Below are 16,026 nucleotides of genomic sequence, written 5' to 3'. Positions count from 1 at the left end.
TGAGACTGCAGTGACGAGACACGCGGGGCCTCACAGGATGGAGGGGTGGAACCTGCCCTTCTTCCCACCCCGACGAGATTTAGGCCCCTGCACTTGGGCCATCTGAATAGCCATAATTCCAGAGGCACATAAACTAATCTCAAAACCCAGAGGCTTTTGGTAGAAATCCCTCCAGACTTAATTATTAAAATATCAGAAATCCCAAATCATGCAGCCACTATTGCAGCCATGCAACATCATATGCTCTTCAGAATCAGCAATAGAAAACAAATTATCTAATGATGCCTTTTCAGCAGCTCTGATTGTTGGGGAAAATTCCAAATAATAATGGTGGGTCTTTTGTCAAAATATTGAATGTGATCAAAGTGAAGAGAGAGTAAAGTGGAAATCATCTGCCACACAGGCAGAGGGAGGTGTGGGATGGGGGGTATACTGGAGTTCTTGGTGGTGGAAAATGTGAAAGGATAGGTGTTTGATCATCGTTTGACCAAGACTTAAACTTGAAAGCTTTGTAACTGTTCTCACAGTGATTCAATAAATTTATAAAAAATGTTCCTTTATAAGCAACTTATTTCTTTGATCTTGCTGTTTTCAGAATTTTATCTCTGTCTATGATCTTCATCATTCTTCTCAAAATGTGTCTTGTAGTATTTTTATTTGGATTTATTTTAGCTGATACCTTTCAGACCTCCTGAATCTGGTCACATGTGCTCTTCAGCTCTGCGAACATCTTAGCAATTATGTCTTTTAGAGTTTTTTCATCAGGGTTTTCTTCTTGTCCCTCTGGGACTCCAGTGATTCTTATGTTACTCCTCTTGGCTTCAACCCAATTTTCTCTCAACATCTGCTGGTTTATTCTGAGGCTCTTTCCATTTTCTCCTGTTGTCTGGAAATTCTCTGCACCTCATTAGAGCTCACTGATTCTGTCCTCAGCGGCTCTTACTCTGTTACTGAGGCCTTCCACTGAGTTTTTCATTTCACCTACCACATTTTTCACCTACCACATTTTTCAGGTCTGTCCTTTCTGCTTATATTTTTGTTTGCATTTTCCTTACCTTTGCTTTCATATACTCTTGTGTTTTATTAGCAGTGTGATCCATTGCTTCTCTGATCTTCTTATACATCCTTAAATGCTCTATTTCAAATTTCTTATTTGAGAGGTCATAGAGTTCATTGTTACTGTTTGATTCATCTGGACTAGCAACTTCAATCATTAGGCTTGGTGAGTTTCTGCATTGTTTTACCATAACAACTTTTGAATTTTGGAGTTTTTTTCCTGTTCTTGTATGGTTTTGGCCCCTGCACTTGGGCTATCTTTGTGCGTTGTCCTGGTTTACTGATAGGTATGTGTGAGACTTGCGTTAACTAGTTCCTCAAATGTGGGGTTCAGAGAAAATAACTTCTTTGCTCGGATGCTAGTGTGTTCGCATAGTTTTGTGGTTAGGGGTTTAAAGGATATGCTAGATGAGAAGATGCAGGGTTGGCGGGGGGGAACACGTGATGCTAGAGGTCCACACACCTGATGGAAGGAGTAGGGGCAGCGCTGACAGGGCAGCGACTGGGAAGGGCCTGCAGGTCCAGAGAGACCTGGGAGTTTGCCTTGGGGTCCCTGCTGTATCTCTTCAGGTTCAGTATTGGTGACCTTTTATGTAGCAAGGGTTGATGATATAAAAGACACAGTCTGTGTGCAAGATATTGACCTTTGATTTCACCATTTCCCTACATGTACTCTTAGTAGTGTTCACAGGCATCACATGATGCCCCTGGGATCTTTGTTTAACCCAAATTTAAGAGGAGAGGCATCTGTATATATCTAAATCACTAGAACTAATGCTACTATAAGATGGGATCCAAACTAAAATAATTAAATCTAAAAATAAGTTTATCAAAGACACAAAGTGGGTGGAAGGAAACCTGGGTCATTGGTGGAGGGAGGTGAACACTGTTGGTGGAATTGGAGTTGGAACACATTATGACTGAAACTCTATCATTAATTTTGTAAACCTCAGTCCCTAAATTAAAACAAAATTTATTTTTCCCCATTCCATGAACTCTCTCTGTATTTGGTCACTGTTTCTATTGAGGTGCAGAAGCTTCTGATAATGAGAGGCCATCATGTCTGGTCTTTTATCTACTTTCAGCACACATGTCCCATCCGGAACCATCCCTAGAACCATAACTGACTTTGTGATCCCTTTTCTCTCCAAGCTGCCTTCTCCCCCAGCACATGAGGCAGGCTTCCAGCCATGAGGCAATCTTCCTGACTCTGTCCTCAGGTGTTAGTCTCATATTATGATATTTCATATTCTATAAATGAGTGTAGCCATTCTCTGTATGTCTCTCTCTTTATGACTCATTTCTCTTAGCATGATACTCTCCCTGACCAACTACTTACAAGAAATTTCATGACTTTATCTTTCCTGCAAAATTTCAAACTCAAACATGAATGTCTGGAACTGCAGCTCATGGTGATTCAATAAAAATATATATAAAAATTAAAAATAATTTCAAAGAGAGGTTAGTTTATTACAGGATTCTCAAAACTTTTTGGACACCATTGTATGCCATTACCTCAAGATAGGAATAGCTTGAATTTAATAAAATATATGTTGTGCATAATAATATAATGTGTATACATAGAAAAATGGGAATATCATTGTGCATATGTCTCAATGTAGATATTATTTAGTGTTAACTCATCTGGCCGTCATATTCTTCATAGAACTTCCTGGTAAAAAGAATATTAGTTGAAGAACACTATTCTGTTTGGTTATGCTAGGGGAGACATGTTGCAGGCCATAAATACTCTCCCACCTTTGGTGAGCTCTGCCATTCAATATTGGCATATTCTACAACATTTATAGAAACATATATAGAAGGCTTCTTTTAAGCGGAAAGCAGTAAAAATATTATTGATAACCATATGATCTATCACAACTAACCTTATATTTTTAAATAATTTGCAGTTTTTTCGGGATCTTGACATTAACCAGCACTTAGTAGATGCTCAATAAAGTCATAACTAAATGGTTACTTATGGGAGATAAGAAGATTTCAACTAATGGTGTTGCCTTTGTTATTTTCCTCAAACATTTGAGAGAGAAATTGCTGTACAATAATGCAGTGAGTCACTCATTAGTGACTGGTAACTCCATAGGAAAATGAATGCACTCAAACTGTGTTGTTTCTCATAGACTATAGAATTGTCGATTCATTCTACAATACTTTGAGGCTGTTATGGTCAAGCTCAGACCCACTTCTTTATTCCAAACTCAACAAGTCCCCCATATCAGGCATCTTGTTCAGAATCCCTGCCATGTCACTTGATGGCAAATTCATTCCACACAAACTAGGAATAAGTTCAGGTTACACAAGAGAAAAGGTGTGGGTCAAGGATGGTCCTGGAGGGAAAAAAATCCACTGGACTCAAATACCTGCCTTGCAAGCTTGAGGCTTGAGGGTTCAATTCCTGGTTCTGTCCTCAGGCAAGAAATGCAGTTGCTGCACCCCTGTTCTCTGGACTTCTCACTGCTGCAACAGAGTATGCAATTTGCAGTGGATATCCTGGTGTGTGCGAGCACTGTCACTAGTGTGTGTAACCATCAGTCAGCAGCACAGTTACATGTGCACATCTCACACCTTCCATCACAGCTATAAAGAGAGAGGGAATGAAAAAATAGATACTTAAGAGATTATTCATTATGAAACAATCATACTTTGAAGTTAATAAAGAAAAAAGTTGAGAAACCAGAAGAGATCAACAATGTAGTCATTTCTCAGTATTCATTGTTATTTATCTAATTACTCAACCATGATTATCCAAAAACTGTGAAACCTACAATCTGAAGCCCTGGCTCATAAAGTGAGATTTTTCTCTCCCTTATCTCCATAATTTAGGAAAAAGTAGGTTGTTTCAAAATTACCCCAAACCAAGGTTCAGCTTGAAGCAAAGGAAACACTCATGAGATTATTTCCTTTCTTGGGAGTCCTCTGGTGCCTTTTCAGGTTGGTCAAAGATGCTCATTATTGTAGAATAGCTTAAAAGGCCATGTTCCTCAGAGCACTGGTACTGCAGTAATTTCACAAAAGTCTCATATTGTCAAAATTCACATGACTGAGTGATTATCCAATTTGCAGAATGTCTTGGGAATAAAGTGGGGAAATAATAGCAAGTAAATAATTTAGAACTTATCACAGGAGCACAGCTACCATCCAGTCTCCCTGCTGGGCATTAGGTGGTATCCTGAACACGTTCTTTCGGTTCTTTCAGACATCCTATGGCATCTCCAGGGAAATTATAGGGTACTGCAGGAGAACCTCTTCTTTAGCCCTCTCATGGTGGAGATAGATCACACAGAAGCCCAGTGGGTAACCCCCAAAGATTACGGGTTAACCTGCTTTGACAACTTTGCATTGAAAAATATTTATTGCTGGATCCAAAGCCCAAGGCCTAGAACTGGGATAAGAAGAAATAGTTGATAAATTAAAATTTAAAAGCAATCAGGGCCAGAGAGCTAATACTGAGATGGGTGTGTGTGTGACTTGTAGTCAAAAATAGTAAAAAAAATCAGCCAAAACAGTTGTTCAGTCTTCCAGCTCAGACAGTGTGTCCACACAATACTATAAATGGGAAGGAGGTGGCAGGCCTTTCTGCTCACCTGTTTCTTTCTAAAGAAAAATGTTTCCCAGAGCCCTCAGAAAGGCCTTTCTATATGGGCCACTGTCCAGGATGGTTTATATGCAACCCTTTAGCAGACACTCAGAAATGTTCTTACCAAACATATAAAATTATGATTATGTTAGCAAGAAATATGGGTGAAAAGTTTTACTTAGGTAAACATAAACCACTATGGCTACTGCCTTCAGCCAAAGGTTCCCATAGTAATGGATGGACCTTGATTATCTCATGTAATAGAAAATTCAAACAGGAGCTGCTTCATTCATTAATCAGAAATTGTGAAGACATTTTTGAGGCTTCTCTATGATTCTCTCAGCTGTGCCCTATCTATAGATACTGACTTTGCATCTTCAAATATATTAACCAAAGGAAAGGAAAGAGATATTTCCTCACCTGTGCCATATTTTGATTAGAGAGGAAAATCTTTCCCAGTTTACCCAACTTTCCTCTAGTTCCATCGAGCAAACTCAGCCACATCCTAGGACTGAGTGAAAGGTGGCTGAGAAACTGTGTATTTGGCCTTTCCAGAGTAGGTGGGATACTTCTGTCAGCAGAAAGGCATGGATAGATGTTTACTAGGAATCATAGCAATAATGAGGTGACTTTGAGAATTATAAGTATTCAGGTAGAGAGATATCACAGAAATAGTGCTCATTTAACAAAGGGTCATACGAAAGCTAGTTTATACTTATTTACTCTCTTATATTGGACCCAAACCAACCCCCTTGATATATTACTAAACTGTATGTGAACATGGACAAAACTATGAATGTGTTTGTGTGTGCACCAGACTAGCAGCCAGAAAATACTCGTAGTGTTGTCAATCGAGTATTATACAGAATATAAGTAATATTCAGACAGGGATTTTCAAGTGTAGGGTGAAACAAGGCAGAACAAGAGACTTCTTTATAATCTTACCAAAGTCCCATTAATAGAATAGCAACCACTAAAACAATGAAATATTAACTGATATTCCTTGATGCACATTTAGTCACAGTTTGATCCTTTTCCCTCCTAGGTATATAACAATAACCAATATGCTCAACAATAGGCTATTTACTGATCTTAAACATGTTCATCTACAACTAACCTCCATTAAATTTTTCTTTTTACTTCACTACTTATTTTCAGTGCCAAGGATAGAACCCAGGGCTGACACATACCAATCAAGTGCTCTACTCCTGAGCTACAAGGCCTGAACCTCTACGCCATGCTTAGAATCACCCAATAAGTTTCTCCTGTGAGAAACACTTTTCAACAATCTTTCATTGAGATCCCAGTATGTGATATCTCTATAGAAAGTTAAATAAAGCTTACTTTGACTTCAGATGTCCCCAGAATCTTTGTTTAGGCTGATGATGCTTGGAATAACAAATACACACGCATGCATGTTCATGCATAAACACAGACACAAACCACACACTACACAAAAACCACACACAAAACAATACATCATTTTATTTATTTATGTCTATTCAACTTTAATTTGCTTATAGGTAATCCTTATAATTAGCCAAAATTCATTTGTATGATAATTTCCAGCAACAGAATTAGATGCAAAAGAAATTTACACTTTCTAATAATTTATAAGCCATTATGCTCTTTTTTCCTGTGCCCACCATCTTTTATTTTTTTTATTAGTGAATCACCATGAGTTACTGTTACATACTTACAAACTTTCGTGTTTGTTTCATGTTTGCATTTAAGTCATACAATGATCAGTTACCCATCCCTGCACCAGTGCCCATTCTCCACCACCAATGATCTCAGTATCCCATCCACCCAACCACTCCCTTCCCCTCCCCACCCCGCCTCTGTGGCAAAGCATTCTCTTTTGTTCTCTCTCTCCTTTTGGGTATTGTGGTTTGCAATAGAGGTATTGAATGGCCATCCTGTTAAGTCTATAGTCTATCTCAACCTGAGCGTGTCCTCCCAGCACCCTTTACTTGGTGTTCCCTTCTCTGTCAGAGCTGCCTTTTCCTCCAGCATGTGAAAACAGCTTCCAGGCTGTAAGGCAAACCTCCTGGTCCTTATCTCTACTATTCTTGGGTGTTAGTCTCCTACTCTGTTACTTTTATATTCCACAGATGAGTGTAATCTTTCTATGTCTGTCCCTCTTTCTGACTCACTTCACTTAACGTAATACTTTCCATGTTGATTCGCTTATATGCAAATTTCATGTTAGAAAATTCTTTTCTAACAGCTACATAGTATTCCATTCTGTAAATGTACCAGAGTCTCTTTAACCAGTCATCTGTTCTTGGGCACTCCGTTTTTTTCCAGATTTTGGCTATTGTGAACAGTGCAGCAATGAACATACAAGTGCAAATGTCATTTCTATTATACATTTTTTTTTGCTTTTTTGGATCACGCCAGGCTATGCACAGGGGTTACTCCTGGCTCTGCACTCAGGAATTACTCCTGGCGGTGCTCAGGGGACCATATGGGATGCTGGGATTCGAACCCGGGTCTGCCGCGTGCAAGGCAAATGCTCTACCCGCTGTGCTATCACTCCAGCCCCTCTACTATACCTTTGTGCCTATCTGAGATATATTCCCAAATGTGGTATTGCTGGGTCAAATGGGAGCTCAATTTCTAATTTTTTGAGAAGCGTCCATATTGTTTTCCAAAAGGGCTGAACCAGTCACTGCCCAACATCTGTAGTATTTTTTTATTTTATTGAATCACCATGAGATATAGTTACAAGCTCTCATATTTGAGTTTCAATAATACAATGATCAAACACCCATCCCTCCACCAGTGCACATTCCTCACCATCAATATCCCAGTATACCCCCCCTTTCCGAGTCTCCCACTCTCTCCATGGCAGAAAATTTCACCCATACTCTCTCTCTACTTTTGGGCATTATGGTTTGTTATATAAATACTGAGAGGTTATCATTTTTGGTCCTTTATCTACTTTCGGCACATGTCCCATCCCAACCATTCCTCCAACCATCATTTCTTTAGTGATCCCTTCTCTATTCCAGCTGCCTTCTCCCCCCAGCCCCCCACTGATGAGGCAGGCTGCCAACTATGGAGCAATCTTTCTGGACCTTTGGAGACACACCATTTTAAAGGGTTAAATATGTCTACTCAAAAATGTAACTCATTGCAATCATCAAATTTGCCAATTTTATGCAACAAATTTAGCTTCTAAGCTCAACTGATCCTTTTGTCCTCTCCCTGAACCCACCCTAGTTTCCCTGAATTTTGGGCTTGTTTTTGAGACTGTTGTTCTAAAAACCTCCTGACCCAAAGTAAGTTGTACTTGTAGATGTTAAAACATAAGCACAGAGAATATGCCAATAATGAATATTGAAGTCATATGTTGAACCAGAATTTCTCCAGTGTCAGCAAAAAAGAAAGACATGAATAGGCTGGAGTGATAGTGTAGTGGGCAGGATATTAACCTTGCATGCATCTGACACAGGTTGAAATCCTGGTACCATATATGGTTCCCCAAGCGCGGACAGAAGTGATCCCTGAGTGCAGAGCCAGGAGTAAGCTGTGGTGCTGCTGGGTGTGAGTAACCCCTGCAAACGAGAGCATTTGGGAGAAGCTAGTTCTGCCATCAAATCAGAATAACATTGATTTTCCTGGGCATTTTACTCTCCCAAGGAAAAAAATCAAACTACTAGAAAATATACTTGATTTTCTAATCAGAGCACCCCAGATCCCCCATAATTATCTAAACTGAGACTCTGGGAACACTGACAGGAGATGAGAGGGGAAACACTGCCCCTTTAAGTAACACCTCAGCCTTAGTTTGTATTAGATTTTATGCCCATAATTTGGTGATGTTTACAAACACAGATTATGTACTAGTATTAGTGGCACTTTAATAGCTCTTATCATTTAAAGAATAACATTCAATGACATTATCTAAAAAAGTTAAAAAGATTTCTAGATGCCAAGTGTAAATGGAGAAATAGAAAAAGGGATACATTTTCACTTAAGCCATGCACCAAGTTGTATTGATGCATCAGAGCAGCTCCGTTGAGGGTTTCAAGTACATGGAGGGCAGTAAGGTAGATGGATCAGATCCTGGAAAGACGGCAATATTGGAAGAGAGGCCGATGTACCCCATGATGATGGATTTAGAAAGAAAGGACTTAATGTGAACTTGCAGTTGAAGACTGAAAATAAGGTAGGGCCCCACCCCTACTCCCTGTTAGAGGACTCTGACAGGTAGGTTGACCATCAACTCTTCTATGCAGATTTGTGAAAACACAAATATCCTCACAAATAAGCTCTTTCTTCATGAACTTAACATTTTCATTTTCCATATTTCAAATTACTATTAAGATATAAATACAGGAAAGTTCACAAAAATAGTGTTTAGATAACTCACAGGTCAAGAAACAAACTATTACAAGCAGTAGCTACCAAACTTTGTCTCCCAGGATTCTATTAACACCATAAACTGTTTCTTGTTTTTGAGTATTTTATAATTAAATTTTGCACAAAATGTGAGGGCCCTGACTTCTTAAGTTGAACATTATGTTTTTGACACGTATTTGTGTTGTTATAAGTACCTGTACTTTTTTATTCATTCTCATTTCTGCAGTATTGCATGTATTTCATATAAATTAGTCATTACTTTTACTGTTGAAGAACAATGTTGTTTTTTTTTCAAATGTAGGATTATTGTTATTTATTCAGCCATTGATTAAGCTGATTGAATTGGGCATGAAGGCCACATAACTTATTTTTAAAATACAATCACCATGAGATACAGTCACAAAGCTTTCATGTTCAAGATTCAGCCATACAATGATTGAATACACTTTTGTCTACTAGTGCACACTTTCTACCACCAGTGTTCCCAGTATATACTACCCCCCAATCCCAGTCCCCACCCCACCTCCATGGCAAGTATTTCCCAATACTCTGTCTTTACTTTTGGGCATTATGTTTTGCTCAAATTTTCCCACCATCATTCAAGCCTGCCTGCCAGGGGCAGATGCTAGATCATTTATTGTCCATTGCTCATTTTGAATATCTTGGGTGCTGTGGCTTGTTTCAGGAATACCAGATTGTAAATGGTTGGGTTCCAGAGACATTTATGTAGGGCACTAATCCATTTTGGGATTCAATTGGGCATCTCTGAACCAGGACTGTTGGTGTCCCGGAGACACATTGTGGGTGTGACAGCCAGGCCAATGACATCAGGGAGGGGAGCTAGGGGATAGCCTCTGCTGCCACTCAGCATGGAGATTTAGTCCTGGAACTCGCATACCTAGGCCTTGCTTGTGGAAGCCCTTGGTCACCAAGATTCCATCTGGAGTAGGTGGGGAGACTGCACCTGCTCCATCTGGGGTGCTCTGGTGAAATTGGCTTGGTATGAGGCTCAGACATATCTTGGATTCTGTAGTGTCTTCCGGGACTCACTGCTGTGTCTCTGGCTTTTGACCTCTTTCGAGATTTATTTATGGGTCTCTGAAACAAAGCCAGTAATAGAGTTTACAGGGTGGCACTGGAGTTGGTTCATGGGGGTGACTGCCAGTGCTTCCATGCGTATTGGGAAGTGGGGGGAGATAGCCCACCCCAACTCCGTGAAAGCCTGGAGATTTCAGTCACAAAACCTCATACCCGAATTTTTAGTAGATTATATCTTGGTGAGGTTTGTCCTGAGACAGTGGAGTGTGGTCAGAATATGGTGGCGATTTTGGATTGTGGAAGCAAGCAGCTGCTCAGGGCTCTGCTTGGGTGGGCCACCAGGCCATTCCAACCCCCTCCAATTTACCCCAGTCTGTTCAGCCATGCGCAGGTCTGAGATTAAGTGTGGTTTTGGATATCTTTCAAGATTTATTTATGGATCTCTGTAATAAGGCCAATAAATGAGCTTGTATAGATGAGCCTGAGGTGGTTTGTGGGCATGGATCCAACAAACCTAACTTTTGACCATTTAATTTCTTGATTAACTTGGTCCCAAGTTGTTGGGATATGACCAAAGGTACAGTAGCAATTTGGGGGTATCAGGAAGCCTGAAGGCACCATCAGGCTGCTGATGCACTCGCCCTGCAGGTACAAGTTGACCTGTTGGCATCATACCCCCAAGAACAGCGGTATTTCTAGTCTGGACTTATTATGAATAACATTAGTAGGAAGATTCTAGTACATCTAGTACATTGAGGTACATTTCTATTGGGTTTCCTCATAGCATTGAAAATGCTGATATTACTATACATAAATAGTAAAAAGTACATCATGAGTGCTGGTTTATTATATATTGCTAGTGCGAGTTTATTATATATAGGTAAACAGTGCACCAAAGTGGTACATCTAATTACACCTCCACCAGCAATTAAAGATAAAATTTTTATACCAATTAAACTATTGAAAACGTAGGAGGAGAAGGAGAAGGAAGGAAGTAGGGAAGAGTAGGGAAGTAAAGAAGATAGGAAAAGAAGAGAGAGCAGAGGAAGACTAGAAGCACTGCTCTTGTAAAAATGTGAAACAGCTTCATTTTCTTCTTTAGGATACCGGAGGGTACTCAGTGGAGATTACACAAGACTAGTTCTCTTTTAAGTTTGTATAAGGGAAGAAATGCACTATAATTCTTATTATAGGTGTCTGACAAGTAAGAAATATGGAATTGTCTGGCTTTGCCAAAAACGACCACTGCAGTTAGACTCCATTCCTAGACTACAGGGTCAAACACTATCCTGCCTCGAGAGTTGCCAAAGATTACTTCTGGAACACTCTTCAGGCACAAGTCCAAAACTGCCAACTCTGAAGACCCATAGAGCCAGCAGAGGAAGGAAAACCACTAACAGAGAGAAAGTTGTATTTTTGATTTCTATGCTCTATTAACTGGCCATGAAATAGTTACCTGAGTGGAATCAGCAAACAAGACTTAACACACAGTCCAGGAAAATGGTGAGTTGGCAGGTTGGCTGGGCCTAGAGTCTACAAGGCAGGAAAACCTTAGCAATTATTCCTGTCAACAGGACTTTGAAGGTAATGGGGATTCATAACTGTGTCTCAGGAGCAGCTGCCACTGTCGGTGACTTCAAATGCCAGAGCCAGGGTAAAGCATTTTAATTTGCTGCATGTGTATGCATTTTATTTACTTCTCGAGATTAAACCCAGTCTCTCACAATGCTGACAGCATGTTGGGTGTAAATAGCATGCTTCACCTACCTTGATGTCTATTTTCAAGTCAGGAGAAGGAAAAAAAATGAGTATAATTTTAGAAATTAGGAGACACATGGGATTTGGTTGAGAGTGAAAGCAAATTCCAAAGATCAAGCTAAAAGGTACCTTTCTTGAATGCAAATATTTCATCAGATCACAGGGAATTTACATGTTATCTGACTGAAAGAATTAAAACTAATGTTGGAAGGAAGGAAGGAAGGAAGGAAGGAAGGAAGGAAGGAAGGAAGGAAGGAAGGAAGGAAGGAAGGAAGGAAGGAAGGAAGGAAGGAAGGAAGGAAGGAAGGAAGAAGGATAGATTTAGTCTTCCTAAGTTCAGCACATGCATAGGTATGTGAGGTTGTAAGTTCAAGGCTCAGCAGTATACACTCACACAGTAACACACAATTGAGAGTCAATAATCCATATGGTTTGTATGCATTGAGTATAGGGCCCTGCACTGAATCAGAGAAAAGTCATGTGCAATGACTTCAGCATATTAGGCACAAAAGTTCCTGCTTCAGGGGCTGGAGATACAGTACACCAGATTGCCTTGCACTTTGGTCCCTCAAGCCCCATCAGTAGTGACCCCTGAGTTCAGAATAAGGAGTAAGCCCTGAGCACCTCTAGGTGTGGTCCAAAACAAATAAACAAAAAGTTAGTTCCTTCTCCAAAATACACATACTCTAAAATATGGGAGAAGAATGGTGCTTATTGTTTTTTTACAGATAATTTTATTCTGTGCATTTGGAGTATCATCTGTATTTGTAGTTTCCTGTTTCTAAATCTATAATTTATATAGACATCCCAAAGAAACACAAACTATTTTTGCAGAGATATATGCACCTCATTGTATATTGAAGCTCTATTTACACTTGTCAAGAACTGGAAACCAGGGGCTGGAGCGATAGCACAACGGGTAGGGCGTTTGCCTTGCACGCGGCCAACCTGGGTTCGATCCCCGGCATCCCATATGGTCCCCCAAGCACTGCCAGGAGTCATTCATGAGTACAAAGCCAGGAGTAACCCCTGAGCATATCTGTGTGTGACCCAAAAAGCAAAAAAAAAAAACTGGAAACAACATAACTCTCCATCAACAGAAGAATGAATAAAGAATATGTGTAATATAAACACAATAGAATACCATTCAGCTAATTATTTTAAATGGGAGAGGGGGGCTCCCAAGCAGTGCCTAGCAGGGTCAGGGGTTGTGCTGACTTACTCAGTCAACTAGGTCAGGCCCTGGGTAAATACTAAAGCTTCATATGTGGTGCTTCTCAAGCCAAGCAGTGCTGGACACAAGGCCCAGCCCAGAAATACTTGGGGAAGGTGATCCAGGGCTATAAAAGGTGATGGTCAGGAGAACATGTAGTCCCAGGGATCAAATCCAGGTCATATCATGCTTTGCATGAACCCTAGCTACTGCACTAAGTTCCAGTCCCTCTGTTTTCTAAAAGATAAAATTCTGATTTTTAAAACACTAGGGGTAGATCTAGGTAGTTCAGACATAGAGGAAAACGTCAGACAAAAATTATTGTTTCACTTTTGTGGTGTTTAGAGCAACCAAAGAAAAATAAATGTTACTTCAAAATCAGATCATGAAAAATAAATATTTTATTGCGTGAAATCTTGTCTCTTCAAAACAGATAGTTTAGTTTGTAAAATGTTACTGAATTTTGACTACACAGATGCATACAATTCTAATAAATTGAAGAATTGAAGACAGATTTAAGGCCTTTACAAAGGAAGCTGATGTCCAGGAGAGGAGACTGACTTAGGTATGGGTTATGTGTGACCCATTATGACACGGTAGTAAGAGAAGGGAACAGCATGTGCAATTGTGCAATGTGACATCAAGAACATACTCTTTAGGAATGCTATTCTGTCATGGCCATCAGCATCTGAACACCTGGAGAAACTCCTTACTACACCATTATTGCCCAAGTTAATCAGATTTGGGTACAGAAAGCCCTGGGTTGCTAGTTAGCAAACAGTGAATATATAAGTTCAGTCATTTCTTCTGAATAATCTGTTGTCACCACCAAGAGTCCCTACTATGAATTGGAGCCACACTTCCTGGAACTCTTCTAGACAGGTTCCAGGTTGAATGAAGAAAACTTGTTGCTAATAAGAAAAGTTTTCAATGGGAGGTAGAAGTAAAGCAGAGGCCATACTTCATGTGAAATCATGTAGTCAAATACATTTTTTAAGACTGTAGATAAATTTTAACTTTATTATTATTGTTTTAAAAATTTCATTAAAGAGGGGCTGGAGCAATAGCACAGTGGGTAGGGTGTTTAAGTCCCAGCATCCCATATGGTCCCCTGAGCATCACCAGGGGTAATTCCTGAGTGCAGATCCAGGAGTAACCCCTGTGCATTGCAGGGTGTGACCAAAAACAAAAAAAAATTCATTAAAGAGATATGATTTGATAAGCTATTGATATTTGTGCTTTAGGCATACAATAATTCAACACCAATCCCTCCACCAGTGTCAACTTCCCTCCTCCAGTGTTCTCAGATTCCCTCCCCATCCCACCCCCCACTCCACCCTGCCTTGTCAACTTGACAGGAGCATTATAAAGTGTCAGTGGTTGCCACTTAGATCTCATGTTTTCAGTTTTGTTGAATCTGTGTTTTGGGAATATGGCTAGACCCCTCATTCCTATCACCGGAATAACTGAAGCCTTGGTGCTTGTTAACGCATTACTTCTTGTTCTTTTTTCCTCATCTTGATTTCTTTTCTTCTCTGTCTTTTTTGGGGTCAAATTGATCTAAGCTTCCCCCATTTACTATAATACATTTCCTCACCCAGTGTTCTGTATTTCACAGATAAGTGAGATCATCCCACAAAACACACAATTTTAATGAACGTGGCAATGGCTATTTAGTACAATTCATCTGAAGTTCCAGTTTCGGCAGATAAATGCCATGGCTCTTTAGACATTCCAGAGAACTTCAGTTATTTCAACTCGAGTTGGATGTTTTTCCGTTTCATTGTTGTTGTTGTTTGTTGAGGGTAGTCATATCTAGTGGTGCTCGGGATCTGCTCAAAATTTAGTACTTGGTGCTCTTTGCATGCCCTCCTGCATGCAAAGAATAAATACAGACCACAGAATTGTTTCTCTAACCCTCAATGGTGAGTTTTAAATTACTTCTAAGCCATCTTCTGTAGCTTTTATTTTTCTCTGCACTGATATAGACCTCAACTCTTTAATCCATAACATATTCTTGTAACCTTGTAGCAATGCTATTTTCCTGACCAAATCCAGCTATATTCATTTATTATCCCAATGGCATAAATGAGGAGAAATAATCAGTTATATTGAGTCACTAGCTCCTTGTCTGATATGATTCCCAAGCATCCATACATTGAGAAAACTTGTTAGAGATTCTGTTTTCTACCTGATAAAAGAGTGCAGGAGTTTTCAAGGTTGAAATACACAACATATTGCCTTGGCTCTTATGGCAAAGTTTTACATTATTTTGCTATTATCCCACTTATGGGGTTGCAGATCACTCATTTCTCTAGTATTCTCAACATAGTTTATCTCCAAACTACAGGATGAGCTTGGTTCTACTCCATGTGACTTGCTCTACTATAATGTAACTATAGTTAACTGGGACACTCTTCTGAAATTCAGTCAAAACATAAAAATTATATATTCTATTCAAGATTTTTGGTATTTCATTGTTCACACAGATTTTCTTATAAATTAAACTTCCTAATCACCTCTCTCCCCTATAAGTTGTCATTGCAAAATTATATGACTCAAATAAAATAATAACAATAACATTTATGAACCTAAACCAATGACCTCCCTGTACCCATAAGCCAGAAAATAAGAAGTTACTTATTTGGGATAGGAAAGAAAAATATTTGACTAATTTAATATTTAAACCTGTATTTACCTTGATCAAAAACATAGGAAAAATATTAAATTTTTTCTAGAAAATATGACATTGGGACTCCTAGATGTGTCCTCTGGGATCCTGAAGAAATGATACAAATTCTGTGTTACAAGGGGATTAATAGGAATTTTTATTTAACTGAAATATCTATTGAAATTTTTAGCCTTTGTTTCTATTATTAGTAGTGATAAACATAATTCTTAAGAACATTTTTAAATTTTTTTCAATAGTTTTCAACTAGTGTTTCAGGAAATCAATTCATAATAACCAAAACATTAATTAAATGTAATGCATTAC

Source organism: Sorex araneus, chromosome 3, assembly GCF_027595985.1.
Source record: "Sorex araneus isolate mSorAra2 chromosome 3, mSorAra2.pri, whole genome shotgun sequence".
Lineage (NCBI taxonomy): Eukaryota > Metazoa > Chordata > Mammalia > Eulipotyphla > Soricidae > Sorex > Sorex araneus.
This window is presented reverse-complemented; position numbering follows the sequence as displayed.